The 22,216-nt window shown below is 37.6% G+C and overlaps 1 protein-coding gene across 1 annotated transcript in view; it reads left to right on the top strand.

The window, feature by feature from the left end:
• The window catches only part of Ca8 (carbonic anhydrase 8), a 95,724-nt gene extending 88,426 nt beyond the window's left edge, over positions 1-7,298 (top strand). Inside the window, exon 9 of the mRNA XM_045144605.1 lies at positions 6,793-7,298. The gene's annotated coding sequence lies outside the window, so the exon portion shown is untranslated. The remainder of the gene's footprint in view (positions 1-6,792) is intronic.
• Positions 7,299-22,216: the final 14,918 nt, after the last annotated feature.

Genomic DNA, 22,216 nt, shown 5'->3' with positions numbered 1-22,216 from the left:
GACTTTCAGGCAAGTGCCTTAACTGCTAAGCCATCTCTCCAGCCCTAGAGCCTTTTGTGTTGCAGCTTTATGGGCCCCTTTCTAGTGGTCTTTATGTATTTTTACTCCCACCTAAAACATGCATACATGCGTATTTAATAGTTAGCAGCAAGAAACCTCATGTATTATAGAACATGTTTGTCTTTTTCAGCCTGTGTTACCTTGCTTAAAATGGTGTTTTCCAGTTTCATCCATATTTATACATATCACAATTTTATTTTTTATAGCTGAATAAAATTCATATATGTATATATCATATATTCATTATCTATTCATCTGTTGATGGAGATCTATGCTGATTCTGCTTCCTGGTTATTGTGAAAAGAGTAGCAATAAACATGGATGAACACATATCTAAAGAGTAGCAATAAACATGGATGAATGCATATCTTTGTACTACAGTAGAGGACACTTCAGGTATATTCCCAGGAGAGGTAAAGGCTTTAGGTATATGACCAGGAGAGGTATAGCTGGGTCATATGGTAGCTATATTTCTATTGTTTGAGAAGCCACTACACTAATTTCCATGGATTTTGCAACAATTTTTAATGTATTGTACATGTTTGTGGTTTTCTGTCTTCCTTACATTTGCTCCAGGTGGTACATTTGGGCAGAGGCAGCCTGGGGTGTGGCTTGACTGTGAACACAGCACCTTCACTTGTTGCTCTCTCACTTGGGCAAACTATTGATAGTAGTTCAGAAGCCTGAGCTTCTTTCTTTGTCTATGAAGTGAAGATAACTAACAGTCATAACTTCCTAGGGTTTTTGGTGAGGATTATATGAGATATGGCAAAATACGCACGCTATGCTAAACAGAGGGTTAGCATCCACTAAACAGGAGCAGTCACCAACATCATCTTTCCATTGTACGTTCCAATTTATTATTGAAAATACAATTGATTAGGCTTGTTCTTGGTTTCCTTGGGAAGTTTTCATAGAGTTTCCAATAGGTTTTACTTGGGAAGTTTAAATTTCTACTTAGACACAATAATGTATATAAATACAACTGTATCATTTCAATTGAGAGCTTGTAAGATAATTTTAATTAATTAACAGTGATATCTGGTGTTCTTTTCTTATTTCTGATATGCTTGGATTTCTATTTCCAAATCTAATGGCTTGTTTCCCATATTCTTTTCTGTAAATTGTTCAAAACACTTGGCATAACTGATGGCTTCCTTTTTCCTTTCTTTATGTTCCTGTCACATTGCCTGATACTGTGATTAGTGGATGTGTTAGAAAGGATGCAGCTATGTGTCCTTATTTTTCAAAGAAAGATATTTATTTTGAAACCTCATTCTTTGTGTATAACATTCTTCTATGAGCTAGTTGAAATTATAAATATAAGCTGCCCAGAAGAGCTTTCAGCCCAGAGTTGCAGTAAATAAGTTCACACCAAAGTGCAAGTCAGAGCCATGTGTTCAGTCTACCCTAAGGATGTCTCTACTGCTACCTGGGGAAAAAAGGAAGACATTTCAAAAGGGAGAGTCCTTATTTGTAGCACATCACCATTTCTTCGGAAAAATCTTGTTTGGGATACTTGACCTTGAATTATTATACTTAAAAGGTATTTTTGTAGTGGGTTATCAATTACCTGAGTGAAACGCATTGACCCTGAGAGCAGCCTGTGACCTGAGTAGCCTCTGAGGTGCAGGATGTGTGTGCACACATGCTTCTTTATTGTTAGTGGCTTTTTGGAAATTCCAGAGCAGGAATCTGATTTGCATTCACTCCCAAGGGTCTCTTCATAGAAGATAAATTAAGGTTCAGAACAGCCATACAAAAGATAGCATCTGTTATACGTATATTGAAATAGCTGACGAGTTAGAAGACTCTCTAGAATGTGGCCATGCTTCAATTAATGTGGCCATGCCTCAAGGTCACCATTATGAACAATACACTGAATAATAGAAAATTTCACTTTATACTGAAGCCTTTCCTGCTTAAAATTAGGTAAATGGGGTTTTGGAAGAAGTCCCAACAGGTAGATTGCAAGCCTGATTATCTTGTTTGCGCAAAGTATCATTTCTTTATATTTTTTAACAAATAGTTTTATATTTTGATTACCAGACAATAAAGTTATTGGAGAAAAGTTAAGAAATATAGAGAATGTATAAAAATGAATGATTGTTAAAAACAGTGAGCATTGACTTTAAACAACTTTGTTTTTTTTACCACAAACTGCATTAAAATAACAAGAAAGACACTTGTAAGTACAAAAACGCACAAGGTAGAGAAAAGAATAGTAGCGACAACAATAGCAGCTTCTGCAAGTGGCTGTGTGCTGACTGGTGGAGCAGATATGAGGAACAAGCTTATTTCTGCAACAGAATCTTTCAAAGTCCCAGGGATTGGCAATAGATGCCTCTGGACACCAAGTGGGAGGAAGCCAATAACTCTGTTGAATACTTTTTGAGAGGTTACATCTTCTGCTCCCCTCCCAAGGCCCTGAAGATGCCTAGGGACACTTCTCCAGTGGAGGTGTTAAAAAAATCTCCACAAAAGTGAACTCAGTCACAGTTAACTCTACGCCTCACTGGAAAGGTGTTTCACTGACAATAAGGTGGGTAAATAATATCCTGAGAACTCATGTTTTCTTCCTCTCTCCCTGGTCCCCAGTTTAATGGTAGAAAGGCAACTACTCTCCAGAAAGAAGGCTGGAAGGATCTTCTGGGTAGGAGATGGCCAATCCAAGGGTCTGCTCTTTCAAATGTGCCAGCTGGTTTCGTTATGGCGGCTAGTCTTCTTTCTTAGATATGAGCAGTTTACTACATTTAAAGAAAGTTTATGCCAGAAAAGAGCCAAAGACACAGAGAAAAAGGCAAGTTTGCAAAAGTAAATATTTAGGAAGAGAAATCTTCAAAAAGTTATCCTTCATATCTTCAGAGAGGTGAGGAAAGAAATTTCAAGTGTGAAATAAGAACAGAATATTTTAAAGAAGAAGTATTCAGGAACAAAACCTTTTTGGAAATAAAGCTGGAAAAATAATTTTACAGCAAAATTTGAAGGCAGCATTGAAGAATTCAGAACAGGGTAAAAGGCAAAAAGAAAGAAACATAAGAGGAACACAGTAAAATTAAAGAACAATTTGGTAGGTTCATTGTTTAAGTTGTAGGGAAACTAGAGAGAGAGAGAAAATGGAGGAAACTACCTAGCAACAAAAATTATTCAAAATATTTTTCAGGGGCTGGAGAGATGGCTTGGTGGTTAAACACTTGCCTGTGAAGCCTAAGGACCCTGGTTCGAGGCTCAACTCCCTACGACCCACGTTAGCCAGATGCACAAGGAGGCACACGCGTCTGGAATTCACTTGCAGTGGCTGGAGGCCCTGGTGTGCCCATTCTCTCTCTCTCTCTGTCTGTCTGCCTCTTTCTCTCTCTGTCTGTTGCTCTCAAATAAATAAATAAAGAACAAAAAAATTAAAAAAATATTTTTCAGACCATGTGGACATAAGTTTACAGACTGAAAGTGTCCACCGACTTTTTAACACAGTAGATATATATGCACTCACACCAAAGCAAGGTCCTTGTATAATTTCAGAACACTGAGGGAGAAATGATAGGGAGAAACAACAACAGAAAACAAATTTTGAATATGAAACTTCTCAGCAGCAACACTGGTTAAGAAGACCATGAGGGCTGTAGAGATGGCTTAGCTGTTAAGCGCTTGCCTGTGAAGCCTAAGAACCCGGGTTCGAGGCTCGGTTCCCCAGGTCCCACGTTAGCCAGATGCACAAGGGGGCGCACGCGTCTGGAGTTCGTTTGCAGAGGCTGGAAGCCCTGGCGCGCCCATTCCCTCTCTCTCCCTCTATCTGTCTTTCTCTCTGTGTCTGTCGCTTTCAAATAAATAAATAAAATAAAAAAATAAAAAAAAAGAAGACAATGAGAAAGATTGTTTAATTATGAGGGAAGGTTATAATCCATCCCGAGAGTTTCTTACCCAGCCAAACTTCCAACATAGGTAGTGCAAAAAATAATGGTCATTTTTAGTTATTGAGGGCATCAAGTATTTTTCAGGTTGTTGCTAGATATTCCTAATCCAAGTGAGGAAGTATGCTAAGAAAAAACCTGTAAGACCCAGGAAATGAGGGATTCAACAAAGTGGAGAGGCTAAGGGAATACCTGAGGTGGGCATGTAGTTAAATCAAAGGCATAGTGGGCATTCAGGCCTAACCTGATGGCAGCTGAGGAGAAGGTTCTAGAAGATGCAATGCAGGATTAAGTATTAACTGCTGTGGAAAACCAGACAATTGGTAGGTAGCTTTGGACTGAATTAGTTAATAAGCAAATAGAAAAGGCCAAGATGCTTTTTCAGTTCAGAGAAAATAATATCACGTAGGAAAAAAATTAAATGAATACATATAGTTATCCTCTGAATAATATAATCACAGTAATATAAACTAAATATTGATTCAATTTACTATGTAATTATATTAAGGATAGGGTGATAATAAGGATGTGGGGGGGAAGAGAGAGAGAGAGAAGGAGGGAGAGAGAGACAGAGTAAGCTTGCTCTTGGGAAGTCAATACATAATTTTAAACTATTTTTTAAAATAATTTTTGTTCATTTTTTATTTATTTATTTATTTGAGAGCAACAGACAGAGAGAAAGACAGATAGAGGGAGAGAGAGAGAATAGGCGAGCCAGGGCTTCCAGCCACTGCAAACGAACTCCAGAGTGCGCCCCCTTGTGCATCTGGCTAATATGGGACCTGGGGAACCGAGCCTCAAACCGGGGTCCTTAGGCTTCACAGGCAAGCGCCTAACCGCTAAGCAATCTCTCCAGCCCTCAATACATAATTTTAAATCACATTGACTGGTAAGCATAAACCATGATCTATGGTGTTAATAAAATAATCAAAGAAAATAATTGAGTAGGAAATTGATGGAATAGGGACATGAGACAGGTAGTTTTCATAGTAAATGTCTCGGGTTAATTATTAGCATTGTGTGTATTAATTTTGATACAAATAAGTAAGTTAAATAGAAGACCTTACTGTTCTTTTGTTACACTTCTTGGTGTCTCTTTCTCTTCCTTGTAATGTTTGCTTTGGGTCAGGTACTGTGCTGGGCCTTTGAAGAACAGTGCAGATGAGATGGAGCCTGTGTTCCTCCCCTGAGAACTGTCCCTGTAACACTGAAAAATCAATTCTAGACACATGATATAGAAGATAATGCACCATTTATGTTGGGACACAAATACTCCAGCTTACTTTTCAGCAAGTGAGAAGTTTTTAAACCAACTGCTGGTAGCTCAGCTTTGAGCCAGGGTCCCAGGACAGGGTGAGGGCATTGCTTAGTATATTGTATCTCTGCCACATGACTTTCTCACACAGCCAAGAATGTAGGTATTACTTATAAAGCTCAGAAGAGGCGACTGAGTTGCCTTAATAGTCTTATAGCAACTTGGTGCAAGATCTAAATTTTGAATTTGTCCCCCCCCCAACCTGCTTCCAGTGCTTACCCAAGGTTATGCTTGATTGAAATAGGTTTCAGACTACTTAGCCTCCCCAGAAGACAAGTTCAAGAACTCATACTGGTGTTACTAATGACAAAAAAAAAAAAAAAAATCATCTTCAGACAGTCTTGGCATTAGAAAGTGTCATTTTCTTTGTTGGAACATATAAAGATGAAAGTCCAAATTAGATATGTGTTTAAGGGGGTTGGAGAGATGGCTTAGTAGTTAAGGGACTTACTTGTAAAGGCTAAAGACCCAGAGTTGACTGAATGGAGGCCCTGGTACTTGTAAAATGTAGCTTGTAACCATATACCACACCATAGTAGAAATTTTGTAGTAAATTGCCTCATGAATTGTGTGTGTGTGTGTGTGTGTGTGTGTATGCACATGTAAATGTGTGTGTATCAATGGACCTGTAAATGTGCATATGTGTTTAGAATCCTATACATGATGCAAATAGGATAATTCTCTAAAGTGTTTCACTGTATTATGATTTATTAAAAAGCTATTTAGTTTATGTCCCTTCTTGTTGTGAATATCTTCACACATAAAATTGATTGGATGGTTATATCTTTGTTTCAAGTTTCTAGAAGTATAATTTGTGTCAAAACTATATGAATTTTTAGTTTCTTTTACCTTTTATAGTGCTGGGGATTCAATTTGTTAAGCAAGTGCTCTACCATTGAGTTATGACCCCTGCCCTATCTAAAGTTTAGTAACCATAATCTGAAAGATGGGGCTAGTTTACATTGGACATCTATAGAAGAGTGTTAGTTTCCTTAGTCTCATTGGTGGCAATGCTATTGGAATGTTGTTGGAAGTATGATCTTAGCTGATGCCCTTTCCCTGAATGGGAAGTCTGGGTTCACTGTCTCCAGAGATGCCATTGCATCATATTTGATTCTAGATTTATTATTTAATGATTACTTACTTTTGGGGATCAGGAAACAGTGACTGGGTCTTTGTACTTTTGAATTATCATCTACCTGTGATGATTATGCATTAAAGGTTTGTTTTTATTAGACATGTCATGCAAATACTTTGTTTAGTAAGTAGCTCAAATATTAATATATTTTGGCTGAGAATATTTGTGGCTGTGGAATTTTGCAATAGTTGATTTTGCCACAGAGATAAAATTATGGTAGACTGGGAAAATTGCAGAAATTTCCTATTTGAGCATGAAGATATTTTTGAATTTCTATGTTTTCTTGTGAAATTTTGAGATTTTACTCTCTTTGGTTAGACTGCTGTAGAGGGATGTCAGTAACATCATTGGTCATTCTTTTTTGCCTAAAGGAGGAAGACTGTGTTCCTGTGGTACCCTCGGATGAGAAGTGAACACTGAGCAGGAACTTCACTTTATCCTCCAAGCATGAATTGACTGTGTGTCTTTATCTATTCAAGCTTCCATGGACATCTGTGACAGTGGCCTGTATACATGCTGTTAGGAAATATTAGAAGTGGCTGTACATTCTCAAGAAACCATATATATCTCACTGATACTGACATTTATGTTGTTGCTTTTTGTTTATGTGTAGAAGAAATGAAAGTAGTTTTTACAGTTATTAGTATGAATATGTATCTTGTTTTAATACTGAGACAAGAAAAATACATTTTCAGAGTTAGTAGTCATTCATTTTCTGTATACAACAGAAAATTATCTCATTCAAAACCTAGTATAATCTTGACAATAAAACAAGAGTTCTTCAAGAGAAACCTAGATCTTAAAAATGTAATAAGAAGAATTCATTAAAAATTATGTCTTTTGTTATTTTTAAGTACCCATGCCAAAATTAATGTCAGGCTGGTTTGTCAACATTTTTGGAGTTAATACATTAACATAATGCTTTGTATATATTTATATCTTAACATTTTAATTGAATATATGAATCTAATATATTTACTGGCATATCTGAAGATATACTTTCTAAAAATTTAAAAATAGTATAGGAAATAAATAGATTAAAAGAGGATGGGAACAATGTACTAGAAGTACATTTATCTACCACAAATAGAAATATAATTTTAATAATATCCTATATTAACTTAGTCTTCTGTAGTTTTTAAGACTTAAAAATACTTTAGTCCAGAGATTGTACTTCTTTGATGTGGCAAGACATTTCTTTCAACAATCACCAAGAAACCCTTATTTTAAGTTCTATTAGCAAATCTAAGCACACACTTAGACATAGATGTGACAGAAGGATATAAAGCAGTAGAGTCATTTGTACAATGCAAGAATTTAATGACATTATTTGTTGTTATAATTGAAGTAAAACTCATGACTTTAATAGCAGCTTCAATTTGGAGAGATTTTGTGATGCAAAATATATATTAGAAATAGGTGAAATACATATGTATTCAGAGGTTTTAGATTGTTGGGAGTCTTATTAATGGAAATAATGTAGATAAAAATTACACCGAGTTACTAAACATAGCAGTGAAGATGGTTCAGCATGGAGTCCTGGGCCGGAAGAGAAAAGTGCTCTGAAACAATGAGGAAAATGGGGTTTCATGAGGGTCACAGTGTGTTGGTAGTCTTGGGCTACTGAATAGTAATGGATCCTCTGAAGTTGGGTAGAGGCACTTCAAAAAGAAACCTTTTTGTAACCTCTAGTATTCACCAAGAAAGAAATGGCAAAGGATAGCTTCAGTGTGTGACATAAACACGACGTGTTCCAGGCTAGTGCTGTCACCGCACATTCCCAGGCTTGGTTACGTGGGCATTGTGTATAACTAATAACAAAGGACTGTGTCTGCAGTCCTTCATGCCTGGCCAGGAAAATGGTGTTCCAGGTATTGCGTTAATAGATCTGAGTTTAAGACCTGGGACAAATGATGCCCAGGTGCCTGTCTGTCCATGTCTATGGGGCTAGACTTGAACTTGGGATCTTGAATTTGACTTCCCATGCTTCCCACAGTCTCCTCTCACCTTGCTCTGAACCATACAAAAGGGACAAATGTTACAAGAAAAACTAATATAAATGGCTTCCAGAGTGATATCTAGTTTTTCAGATTTCATTCTCTGAGACATATTTTTAATAAAGCAACCAAATTTATTTATTTTTCTTGAAAGGTGGGGCTTCTCTCTCTAGCCCAGGCTGACCTGGAACTCACTCAATAGTCCCAGGCTGGCCTCAAACTCACAGTGATTCTCATACTTCTGCCTCCTGGGTGCTGGAATTAAAGTGTTCACTACCACATCTGGCCAAATTAATTTTTTAAATGATGACCTAAAATTAATGTCCATTAATGAGATGGCATAGTGACCTAATATCTTTATATATAGAAAAGTCAGGTCATAATTATTTACTTTTGATTGAAGACAGGAAGACTGTAGTGTGTGTTTGCAGAAATGAATTTGAAAGTATATTTTTACCGTCACCAATAGCATAAATAGGGCTTAGGAGGTGGCCCCAACAGTAAAGTACTTGCAGTAGTTTGACTGAGTTTAGGTCTTTAAATAGATAGCCAGATAAAAGCTGTATGTTGCAGCACTTGGCTATAATCCAGGTGCTGGGGAGGCAGGGGCAGGAGAATACCTTGAGCTTGCCAGCAAGATAGTTCAGCTAAATGGATGAGTTCTAAGCTCAGTGAAAGACCCTATCTCAATAACTAAGGTGGACAGCTGTTAAGGAAGGCATCCAATGTCGACATCTAGCCTCCAAATTCACACATACACATGGGCCCGCACACAAACATGCATACATCTTTGCATGCTATTGCTTCAATGATGGGATGAGAAAGAAAACTAAAAGTTATATGATGGGTGCTGAAGTTGGGGTGGAGTTTCTGGAGCAAAAGTGAGGGAGAAAATGAACTAGAGGTACATACTGAATTTCAGAGATCTTGAGAGTTAGAATAGGTTTGCTTACAGCATACAGTAAAGTCAACAAACCTAGGTAACGTTCCCTTTAGCTTGCACACATATAAAGATATGTGAGCCATGGTCATTAACATATTGGATGCTTTGTAAGGCACCATTGTTTTCAGATTTATCAGCTAAGATAATTTGAGTCCTTTTTGTTTAGGCAACTATTGTTTTAAATTTTAGCTGGTGGCTTGCCAACTTTGTTGGTATTCCCAAATAGAATTAAAATTTGACTGTGCTGTTTTTCTCTACTGTGATTCTATTTGGTTCCCTTAAATTCTGATGTGACATTTATTTTTATTCTACTATTTGATGTTTGCTCAGAATTTAATTTGTGCTATTTTTACTATCTTAAGGAATGAGATTTGGTTATTTGATATTTTTAATCAAAACATTTATAGTTGTTTTAATTAATGATTGTTTAGTTGCAACCTACATATTTTAACTACTACTTTTTAATTTTCTTTTATTTCAAAGTACTTTATAATTTGCATTTGTCTTATTTTGACTAAATTTCTACATATTTAATAAGTTCCAAAATTTTTGTATTGATTTTTGTAATTTCTCTCCATTATGATTAGAAAGCAACAAATCTAATATGATCTAGATGCCTTCAGATGCAGACAAAAATGTAGTTTATGCTGGGTGTAGTGGCACGTGCCTTTAATCCCAGCACTAGGGCATCAGAGATAGGAAGATCATCGTGACTTTGAGGCCACCCTGAGACTACATAGTGAATTCCAGGTCAGCCTGAGTTAGAGTGAGACCCTACCTTGAAAAACCAAAAAACCAAAAATGTAGTTTATGATGGGAGATGCACATATTGCACAGGAACATATACCAGATAAGAGACCCCTATGCTCCCTTGTTTGCTCATTGATGCTGTGGTAGAGGTCATCTTAAGAGAAGTCGTACAGTTACAATTGGCTGGAGAGAGCAGAAACCCCTGCATTTGAGCAAGGGAAAAAGCATTGTATTACTCAAACTCTCCATCTTTAGGTCTCCAAGCGCCTAAGGCTGCCTCTTTTCCACTGGATAAGGGAATGACCATGTGAGAGTCAGTATGGGCCCAGGACATTGGGTGTGATGAACACAAATTCAGAAACAGAGGTCTATGTGATGGGAAGTATATAATGAAAAAGGTGATGACATTTGGAAATATCATCCTGATGTATAAAGGAGAGAGAGAGAGAGGAGAGAGACCACTATGTGTAAATATGTGTGGGAGTCAGGATGAGGTTGGGTGTGGCCAGGACATGCATGGAAATTCAATACTCTGTGCCTCCCTTGTCAGTGAAGATTGATTCATTATGATTGCTCTTTATATTCTCAGAGTCTTAGAAATGCTTGTAGGGACCATAGCCAGCATTGTTACAACTATGTGTTTTCTAGCATAGTACATGGGATGCTCCAACCAGGAAATTTCTGTACTCCCACCATTGCCATGCCTGGAATTTGAAGATTCTTGTAGATATTTAGTCCAGAAATGGCCATTGTAACAGTGAACGATTATGGTAAATGTAGGGATCAGCTTTTGCAAACAACCCTTTCTAGTTGAATTTGCTTGGACTTCAGAGAAAAAGTGACTCAGTACACTCATTCTTGCCAAGTAACTGAGAAATGACATGACTAGGAGGAAACAAAGCTTCTCCATGCTCTATCTCTTTAGGAAAGAAGAAATGTTGACTGTCCCTTTTCAGCTTTTATTGTTTCTGTCTTGTCCTACTTGTTTTACTGTGCTTCTCCTATTATTTCATATTCCTACACTCATACGTGTTTCCTCTTTCCTATCTTGCTTTCCTCTTTTTTCCTTTCTTTACCCTCCTACTTTTTATTACTTAGTTATTAATACTTTTATCTTTAATAAATTTTAAATTCTTAATTTTTCCTATAAGTATGCAAGTTCCCTTTTCTTTAAACTGCATTTAAACATGTGGCTTGGTTTTTGATTTGTAGTTTTTACTGCTTTGCGCTTTCTCTCCTCTGAGGGTAGTGGGGTTGAGACCCCAAGAGAAGACTACCTACTAAGAAGGCCACTTTATAAACACAAATGCAAGGTAGAAACTTGAAAATCTAGGCAGAATGACTTGTCCAAAAGTTCTTCAGTCCTAAATAACCAAAGCCAAAGATCTTGAAATGGTTGGAAAGACAGAAAAAATAATGCAACAGTGTAGCTTAGAAATGACCATTGGGGGGCTGGGGAGATGTTAAGTGCTTGCCTATGAAGCCTAAGGACCCGGGTTCGAGGCTTGATTCCCCAGGACCCACATTTGTAGTGGCTGGAGGCCCTGGCATGCCCATTCTCTCTCTCTCTCTGCCTCTTTCTCTCTATCTGTTGCTCTCAAATAAATAAATAAAAATGAACAAAAAAAAAAATGACCAGTGGGGCTGGAGGGATGGCTTGGTAGTTAAGGTGCTTGCCTGCGAAGGCTAAGGGCCCACGTTTGACTCTTCAGATCTCACGTAAGCCAGATGCACAAGGTGACACAAGTGTGCAAGGTCCCACATGAACACAAGATGGCACACACATCTGGAGTTCTGTTGCAGTGGCTGGAGGCTTGGCACACCAATTCTTTGTCTCCCTCCCTCTCTTTCTCTCTCTCTCTAACTCACTCACTCTTTTGCAGAAAAAAATTGAAAAAGCCAGCCTCTTGGGCTTGCCTCAAAAAAATATGACCAGTGACCAAAGGGGATTCTGATCAACAGTTTAATGAAGTTAGGAAGTCAGTTCAAGACTTGAATGAGAAATTCAACAACTTGATTAACATTCTGCACAGAATCAATATTTCAGAAATGAAAAGCTCAATATATCCAAAAACTGGATGGAAAGCAGCACTATTACATGAGATTAAGCAGAAAGGATGTCTCAGATTGAAGACAAGGTTGAAGACTTATTACATTCAGACATAAATAAAAAAGGCAAGCAGTTATAATAACTTTCAAGAATTGAGATGCAATAAGAAGACTACACTTAAGAAGGTGAAAGGTAGAAACAGGGGCTACAATCCAAACAAAGGCACAAACAACCTGTCTTAGACAACTACAGCAGAAAATTTCCAAAACTTAGAAAAAGTTGTGAATATTCAAGTTGAGGAAGGATTTAAAATATCAAAGGCAAGATCAACAGACTTATATCAGACTTCTTGCCAGAAATCTTAAAAGCTACAAAAGGCATGGGTTGATTGATATAGTTCACTTCCTGAGAGTGACTTAAGTACTTACCAAGATAACCATATCCAGAAATGATATCCTTTAAAACCAAACAAGAAATAAGGGCTTCCCAAGATAGGCACAAACTATAGCAATTGATGATCACTCTACCCTGTATTGCAAAAGATAGTTTTAACAATTCTACACAAAGATGAGGAAGTAAAACAGTCACAAGAGCTTGAGAAGGATCAATTTCATAGGTGAACAGATGATTTGGCTGAAATTCAAATATATTCCACTTAGTGTGCCCACAAACATGTACTACAAGCAAGGGAGAGGAAAAAAGAGCAAACAGTTCTTGAGTCAACTGGGAAGGTGGGGAAGGCAATGAAGGTTACAGGACTCAGCACAGACCACTCAATAGTAATCTTAAATATAAATGGTCTTAACTCTCCAATTAAAAGACAAAGCCAGCCTGATTGGTTTAATAGGCTTATTATTTTCAATAAACACATCTCACGGGAAAATACAAAGACTTAATATGAAAGCATAAGCAATTATATGCTCAGTAAATGGACTTGGAAAGCTGGCATAGTTATGTTCATACCTAACAAATAGGCTTCAGTCAAAATTAGAAGACATAAAGATTGGTCCCTAATAAAGGGAACCATTTATGAAGATGATATAATGATTGTAATTATGTATATGCCAAATATTGATACACCAAACTTCATAACACAAGCACTACTAAATATAAAGCGACAGAGAAAGGGCACATTATAATGTCAGGGCATATTAGTAATGTTCAATTTCAATAATGCACATTTTTATTCACAGATTATACAGACAAAAAACTTTACCAAATTTCAGAGATAAATTGTACCATGGATAAAATAGGATACAGCCAAAGCAGTTTGAAGAAGAAAGTTTGTAGCTATGAATGATTACATTAGAAAAATCAGTGATATAACATGAATAGCTTAATGAGATACCTCAAGTTCTTTGAAAAACAAGATCAAGTCAAACCCAAAATTAGTAGAAGGAAAGAAATAGAATCAAAGCTGAAATTAGTGAAATGGGATATACAAGAATTACACAAAGTTCAATGAATAAAGAGTATGTTCTTTGCAAAGAAGTAGTATTGAAAAACTCTTAGTCAAAATAACCAAAATAAAGTGTGAGGAGAACAAATTAATAAAATTCAAGTAAAAATAAAGGGCTATTTTGATAGCACTACTGTAACCTAGAGTATCTTTAGGGAACATTTTGAAAATTTATATTCCAATAAGTTAAAAGGCCTTGAAGTACTCATCTACAACCTACTTAATTTGAACCAAGAGGTCATAAAAACTTAAACCAATGCATAATAAGTAATGAATAATAAATAATGAAGCAGTGATAGTTTCCAACTAAAAGCCCAGCACTGGATAGATGTGCTGATGAACTCTGTCAAACCTCTAAAGAAGGCTTAATCAGCAACACTCCTCAAAGCATTCTATAAAATAGAACAAGCAGAAACACTTCCAGACTCATTCTAGGAAGCCAATGTTACCCTAAAACCCAAAGCTGGTAAGGACACAATAACAACAACAAAAGAAAATGAAAGGCCAGCAAACAGAGATATTATAGTATTCACAAAAAAGCTGGATGGAGACTAGTGGAGTAGAAGAGAATATTCAGATAGGAGTACACATAGATAAAACCATGTGATTCTTGACAAAGATGTTAAATACATACTTTTCCAAAAAAAAGAGCCAATTTAATAAGTGGTGATGCAAAATGTGTATTCATACTTATCAAACAAAGACCCCTATATTTCATCCTATAAACAAATCAACTCAAAATAGATCAAAGACTTAAAGGTGAGATATAAAACTGCTAAATGAAACATAAGCAAACCATGATCCATAAATAAGGTAAAGCCTTTCTGAACAGCTTTTCCTAAGAAGGCCAGAAAGTCACAGAAAGTGGTGCTGCACACCTTTAATCCCAGCACTTGGGAGGCAGAAGTAGAAAGATTGATGTATGTTCAAGATTAGTCTGAGATTACATAGTGAATTCCAGGTCAGCCTGGGTGTAAGGTGCTATCTGAAGGAAAAAAAAAAAAAAAAGAATTTACAAATGGGATTACATGAAATTAAAAAGCTTCTTCTGGACATCAAAATAAGTAGTTAACAATAAAAAGGCTGCCTAAGAATGGGAAAGAAATGATTACCCGCTATTCATTTATCTAACAATAGATTTATATAAGAAAATATAGATGTATATAAGAAACTAAAGCCTCACAAAAGATTAAGTAATCCAATCAAATAGGAAATGAAAATGGGCAGTTCTTAAAAGACAAATAGAATTTCATGTCAATGTTGCATTGAGATTCCATCTCATCCCAGTTAGAATGACTATCATCAATAAAAGAAAACAAAAAGTACAATGAATATTTTTGAGGATTCAGGAAGAACAAGCCCTTGTGAGAAGGTAAATTGGTTTAACCATAATGGAAATCCATACAAGAATACTTTAAAAATAAATCAAAGTAAATTTACTATAGGGAAACCCATATATCCATGTTTATCCTGGCATTAGGCATAGTACTAAGTTATGGAATCAGCTTAGATGTCTATCAATGGGTGAGAAAACATGGTATAGATACTCACTGGAATTTTGTGGAGCCATAGAAAATGACATATCATTTGTAGAAAAATAGAACTGAATACTATCACACTATGAAAAATCAGCAAGTCCCATAAAGACTAATATCATGTTCTTTTCTCTCATATGTTAAATCTATGAGTAAATATACATGCAAGTAAAAGGATTGGTAGGCGTGTAGGAGGGGAAAAGGAGGAGGAATAAGAAAGGGTAATACGTCGGGCGTGGTGGCACACGCCTTTAATCCCAGCACTCAGGAGGCAGAGGTAGGAGGATTGCTGAGAGTTCGAGCCCACCCTGAGACTACAGAGTGAATTTCAGGTCAGTCTGAGCCAGAGTGAGACCCTACCTTGAAAAACCAAACAAAAAAAAAAAAAAAAAGAAAAGAAAGGGTAATAGTAAGGGGTGAATATGAGCAAGATACATCCATTACATGCATGTATAAAATGACTCATTTCTTTGTATAATTAATATATACTAATAAAAATAAAATAGCATAGTTATTAAAATGAAGATTACAATTAGAATAACATAATATCTATCATTAGCTTATTACAATAATTACTCTGAAATCTATTTTTTCTATTTTAATGGATTATAAATAATTAATTATTGTATAATGATTAATGCTTTTCAAGTCTTAACTCTATAAAATTAATCCTAAAATGGCACTTAATTAAATAAACATTCAAAAATATTATCTTGGGCTGGAGAGATGGCTTAGCAGTTAAGGTACTTGACTGTGAAGCCTAAGAACTCATGTTCAAATCTCCAGGTCCCACATAGCCAGATGCATAGTGGCAAGCACGCAAGGCTGCACATGCACCCAATGGGGCACATGCATCTAGAATTTGTTTGCAGCAGGCTGAAAGTCCTGATGTGCCCATTTTTATTCTCTCTCTCTGTCTCTCTCTCTTTCAAAATAATAAATATTTTATGTAGAATACTATCCGCATACTTCTCTTGGGATACATTAATATAGCAAATAAACAAGAAAGCAACCTTAATTACTTAAACATAGTATATTATTTTGTTTCAAAATCTAGAGCGTTATGAAGAAGATATGGCTTAGGACATATATGAGAAGGAAAAGCTTTGTTTTTATTTTTGACAAGTCATTTCCTGCGCTACTTTTGTGCTGCACGATACCTTGCGCTCATTGAGGTAATACTGTAGAGTGGTAGCTTACCCTTCCAATATTTCTAATAAAGAGAAAAAACAGCACAGAGGAAAGGATTTAAAATGGGAAGTCTTGTCATGCGTCCATTTGAGGTTCGTTTTCATAAACCATCCTGGAAGATGTACACTTCTGATAATGAAACTATGTACATTACAGGAAAAACATTTCGTCGTAGTTAAGGTAAGCATACTTCTTTACGGTGTGCAGCAAATCTACATTCTGAATACTGATCCCTTGCATTCCAGCCATATTAAAGACATGTTCTTTAAAATGCTCTTTTGGTATATGTGTGTGTGTGTAGTACGTGTGGTGTGTGATATGATACGCATGTAATGTTTGTGCGCAGATAAATGAAAGCTATTTACACATGCACCATGCACGGAGGCTAGAGAGAATGCAGAGTGCCCTCTTTGCCAATATTTGTGCTTTGTGAGAAGGAATTTCTGACTCCACTCAGAGCTTCCATTTTCACCTTTTTTTTTTTTTTTTTTTTCTGGTCAGTATGTCCTAGTGTTCTCCAGTCCTTGATCCCGGCATGGCTGAGGTTACAGGTGTGCATGGCCAGTCACAGCTGCTAACATGGGTTCTGGGAATCAAACTCAGCTGCTCCAAGGCTCCTGCTTGCACACCAAAAACTCCTAACTGATGATCCCATCTCTCCAGTCCCTCAATACTTTTTTTTTTTTTAACAAATTTTATTTAAATTTGTTGGTTTATATTTAAACGTGATGATTTATACTGTTAGCTTGATTGCACTGAGAAGGGCCTAGAAGATTAGTAATGCCCATTTCTGGGAATGTGCCTGAAGACATTTCCAGACATGATTAATAAGTTGGGGCAGAGCCACTCTGAATGTAGGTATACTATTTCCTGGGATGGGAGCAGGGTAGAATGTATTAATAAAGAGGAGTAGAGCCACTCTGAATGTAGGTGTGCTATTTCCTAGGATGGAGCCGGGTAGAATAAAAGGGAAAAGTATTTTCTCTCTGCTTCCTGGACGCCATGGGGTGAGATGCTCTGCTGTGCCATGCACTCCCCTTGCTGAAACCACAAGTTACAATAATTCTCTTTTAACTTGTTTTGTTTAGATATTTCACCACAGCAATGACGAATGTACTAATACAGTAGATAACAAAGTGATTCAAAGTATACCCTAGAGCCAGACTTCTTGATTTCAGACGTGATTGGGTGTGGTCAGGGTGGTATGGCTATAGACCAGACGTTGTTTTTAAAATTGACTCCGAGTCCACTTGGCAATGTAGGTTTGGGGCAATGTACTTAATCCCTCTGGGGCTAATTTTCTTCATATGTTACCTCAAGACATCCATGCTAACATGTTTGTCTAAGAATATCTGAGTGCATGATGAGTGAAGAGAAGCAAATGGAGATTCTGATTTCGATCCTGAAAATGAAAGTGAAGAGGAATGAAGAGAAAGCCAGCCGGCCGCGCTGCAAGCCCTGCTTCACCTTGCCCAGTGCTGCTGAGTCCTCCCGGGGAGGCTTGTCCTGTGCCTGGAGCTGGAGACCGCCCCTCAGGTCCAGCATCAAGACGTGTTCCACGCTTGCTGTTCAGAGCTCCGAGACTTTCACTGTTTAAATAAGAGTGTTTCATTCATTTTTTACACAGTTAAAAAAAAATAAAGGCTATCTGAGTAAACTTTCATTTAGTACTGTCACTTATGGGACTCTAAAACACTGGAGAAACCCTTCCAGCATACAGCTATGCTCTGTTGGTTTAAAAAGAAGATCACGGCTGGAGAGATGGCTTAGCAGTTAAGCACTTGCCTGTGAAGCCTAAGGACCCCGGTTTGAGGCTCGGTTCCCCAGGTCCCATATTAGCCAGATGTACAAGGGGGCGCACGCGTCTGGAGTTCGTTTGCAGAGGCTGGAAGCCCTGGCACGCCCATTCTCTCTCCCTCTATCTGTCTTTCTTTCTGTGTCTGTCGCTCTCAAATAAATAAATAAATAAATAAATAAATTTTTAAAAATGGCTCTATAGAAGTGTTAAAGAGTTAAAAGTATTTTTTTAAAAAATCACTCACTTACTCAATAACTGTCTGCTGAACACTTTTAGAAGTTTCAGGCTTGTGCTAGGTGGAAGCAACTGTCACACTAAAAGGCAAGTTGAAGCACACTGAGTGTGAGCCAAAGTAAGGATGACCACAATAAGTGTTCCATGCCTGGCACCCAGGGGTTTAGAATCCAGAAGGGTAGGACGATAATCCCAAAACCAATGTCCACCAGGCCTGAGAAAAAATTTCAGACCATTTCATTTTGTTTTTATAATATGGAAATGGATGAGGATAACACACACTTTAACTTGTGCAACTGGCAGACATTAAGCAGGTCGGTTGCCTGGATAATCTTTTTTTTTAATTAATTAATTAATTTATTTATTTGAGAGCGACAGACACAGAGAGAAAGACAGATAGAGGGAGAGAGAAAGAATGGGCGCGCCAGGGCTTCCAGCCTCTGCAAACGAACTCCAGACGCGTGCGCCCCCTTGTGCATCTGGCTAACGTGGGACCTGGGGAAGCGAGCCTTGAACCGGGGTCCTTAGGCTTCACAGGCAAGCGCTTAACCGCTAAGCCATCTCTCCAGCCCTGGATAATCTTGATTGGCCAGCCCATGCCTGGTCTTCCTGGGAACTTGAGAGTGTACACACCTCTGTGTCAGCTCTCTGAGGTCTCCTGCCCCACAGCTCCTAATTTCTGCTATCTTTACATCTAATCTCTTTCCTATCTAAGTTTGTCTTTCCTATTGTATGTTGATGGACAGTGATTACATATAGTTACAGATTTCCTTCCATGGTCAGAACATAAGTAGCTTTCTCTTACTCAGGTGATAGGACATGACAGCAAATATGAAACATTCATGCCATCCAGTATGATGCAGAATGAAGAACTGTGTGCGTTTTCATCACCTCACCTTTCGTGGTGTTTCTTAACTCCCATGAGCATGGAATGGATTTGTTCAGTGCCCTCCTGGTGATGCTTATGAAATTTCATGGAGGAAGCATGATTGTATTCCAGTGTCCCCGAGTCCTGGGCTGCCACTAATCCTTGTACTCCTGACAGTTATAGTTTTGTATCTCTTCTTTCTTACTTACTTTTTTTTTTTTTTAACCAGGAGAATCATTCTGATCCACCAACTACCATTTGTGCAGGGCATGTCTGCAGTGGATTCTATGTTTATGTGCCCAAGCACTGACAGGGAAGAATAATACTGGCCAAGGCAGTATCCCCGGGGTGCTTCTAACCTTCATTTTCTTTTTTCTTCTCTCATATAAAGCATGAAGGGAACTTCATTCTTAATGGAGGAGCAATTTGGAATAGATGTCTGTATATAACATTTTTTTAAAAAAATTTATTTATTTGAGAGCGACAGACACAGGGAGAAAGACAGATAGAGGGAGAGAGAGAATGGGCGCGCCAGGGCCTCCAGCCTCTGCAAACGAACTCCAGACGCGTGCGCCCCCTTATGCATCTGGCTAACGTGGGACCTGGGGAACCGAGCCTCGAACCGGGGTCCTTAGGTTTCACAGGCAAGCGCTTAACCGCTAAGCCATCTCTCCAGCCCTGTATATAACATTTTTGAAGGAAGATGATGAAATAATTCATGAAGGATAATTGAAAGCATACTTTTGAAATGAGAAGCAACTGCAATATATCATGTTACTTTATATGTGATTATTTATACAGGCAATTATTAAAGTTAACTAAGCCAGATTCTTCTGTGGTTAGGTAGAGAGAATCATTTAAGAGCACAACTGTCTTGTGTGCTTCAGTCTTGGAACCACTCTTCTTAAAGCAGGCGACAATGCTTCTTCTTCTCCTTACTTGAGGTATGGTGGAACATGGTGTTTGTGGATCTTGGCTCCCTGCCCTCTGGCTAGGAGAGCTGTAAGAAGGAATTGAAGCTCTTTTCATAAGCAAACTAGAGTGCTCCTAGGAGGAGAGAAATGAGTTTTAATGGTATTCTAGTTTAAATTCAGCTCTCTGCTCCTCAGGAGACTATATCAATGTTCTGTATGGTGAATTCTTTCTCTCTGACGACACCATCATTCTCCATAGGGTACTAAGATGGCACACTTGTCACGTAGCTGTTTAGAAAGTGTCATTGTTCTTCTTAGCCCTAACTGGAATAACTTCTCATATTCTCTCACAATACATTAGACTGCCTCCTCAGTAACATTATTTTTAATGAGTTAATTTCCAATTTTTTGTGTGCCATATAATTATTAGGTTAATAATCCCAAGCTTTTATTATCTTAAATGTAAATAAAATTTTGTTTTTTAAAGGCACTTGGATAAGAGTGAAACCACTGTGGATTTCAGTGAACTGTTGCTGTTGGGGACTTCTAGTTCATATCAACACTCACTAATTTTCCTACCAGTGAGTTAGCATTTGGGCTCATGTGACCATCTGTATCAGTTACGTTCTCAGTACTGTGAACAAATACCCAACAAGAAGCAATTTAGGGGAGGATAAAGGTTTAATCTGGCTTACATGTTTGTGGGAAAGTTTCATCAAAATGGGAAAGACATAGCTGGCTGGAGTGGGGAGCTGGTTATCCCATCACCTAGGCGACCAGGAAGCAGAGCAAGTAGGGCCAGGCTGTAACATCTCAAAACCCGGTGACACATTTATAAAACATCTCAAGGCCCGGTGACACATTTAATTTAGCAAGTCTCTGTCTCCTAAAGGTTCTACAACCTTTCTAAACAGCATCACCAGCTGGAGACCAAGTGTTCAAAACACATAAGCCTATGTTGAGGGTGGGGACATGCATTTTACATTCAAACCACCACACAATCTATATACTGCCCACAACATCAAGGGGTTTCTTAGGTCCAAGTAGTGGATGACAGTGAATTCCTTATTACCCTCCTCCACTGAGAGGTTAGACTGTTTCACGAAGACAAAGCTACATAGATGAGCACACATGATCTATTTGCTATACATTCACGTGCACAAAAAATTTCTTATACCCTGCAGAGGTGTAAGGTTTAGTTACTTTTCAGCTACCAAATATATGACACTAATAGTTCCTCTCAAAATTTTCACCTATAAACACTCTAGTAAGAGTATCTGAAGCAGAAAATACAGATGATCTTTTGTTGTATATGAATCATTGGCTACTGAATTTAAGCTAGTTTTATTACGTTAAAATTTTAACAATTTTTTATTTTGTTTTTATTTATTTATTATTTGAGAGAGAGAGAAAGAGGGAGAAAAAGAGAAAGAAAGAGAGAGAGAGAGAAAGAGAGAGAGAGAGAGAGAGAGAGAGAGAGAGAGAGTGTATGAGCGTGCCAGGGCTTCTAGCCACTGTACACAAACTCCAGATGCATGTGCCACCTTGTACATCTGGCTTATATGGGTCTCCTGGAGAACAGAATCAAGGTCCTTTAGCTTTACAGGCAAGTGCCTTAACCTCTAAGCAATCTCTCTAGCCCCCAGTTTTGTTTGTTATTTTTTTTTAAAGCCAGATTTTGTGCAAGTTTTTCAAGCTTCTACTGCTTTGGAAAAACAATTACTTAATGATTGAATTGCCAAGTTAGGAAATGGGCAGGGCTCCGTGTAGTAGCACAATGAGCACAGAATTAAGTGACAAGAAGACTTAAGGGTCACCCAGGGACTAAAACTCTCATTTACTCACACAATGGAAAAGTCTCTTCTTGGACAGGATGTTGGTTTGTGAGAAGTGATCTAGTTTAAATGTGAGTTTCTAATAGCCCCTTTATCCCTTTCCCCCAGCATTACTAATTAATCTCTTATTTTATCTTCTTATATAAAAACTCCATGTATAGTATTATAGTTAATAATTTTTCTTAGGATATAAATTCTACTTATTTCCATACTCAACCTCC

The sequence above is a fragment of the Jaculus jaculus genome, chromosome 2, assembly GCF_020740685.1.
Source record: "Jaculus jaculus isolate mJacJac1 chromosome 2, mJacJac1.mat.Y.cur, whole genome shotgun sequence".
In the NCBI taxonomy this organism is placed as follows: Eukaryota; Metazoa; Chordata; class Mammalia; order Rodentia; family Dipodidae; genus Jaculus; species Jaculus jaculus.
The sequence above is the reverse complement of the archived record's forward strand: the minus strand, read 5'-3'. Positions and strand labels throughout refer to the sequence as shown.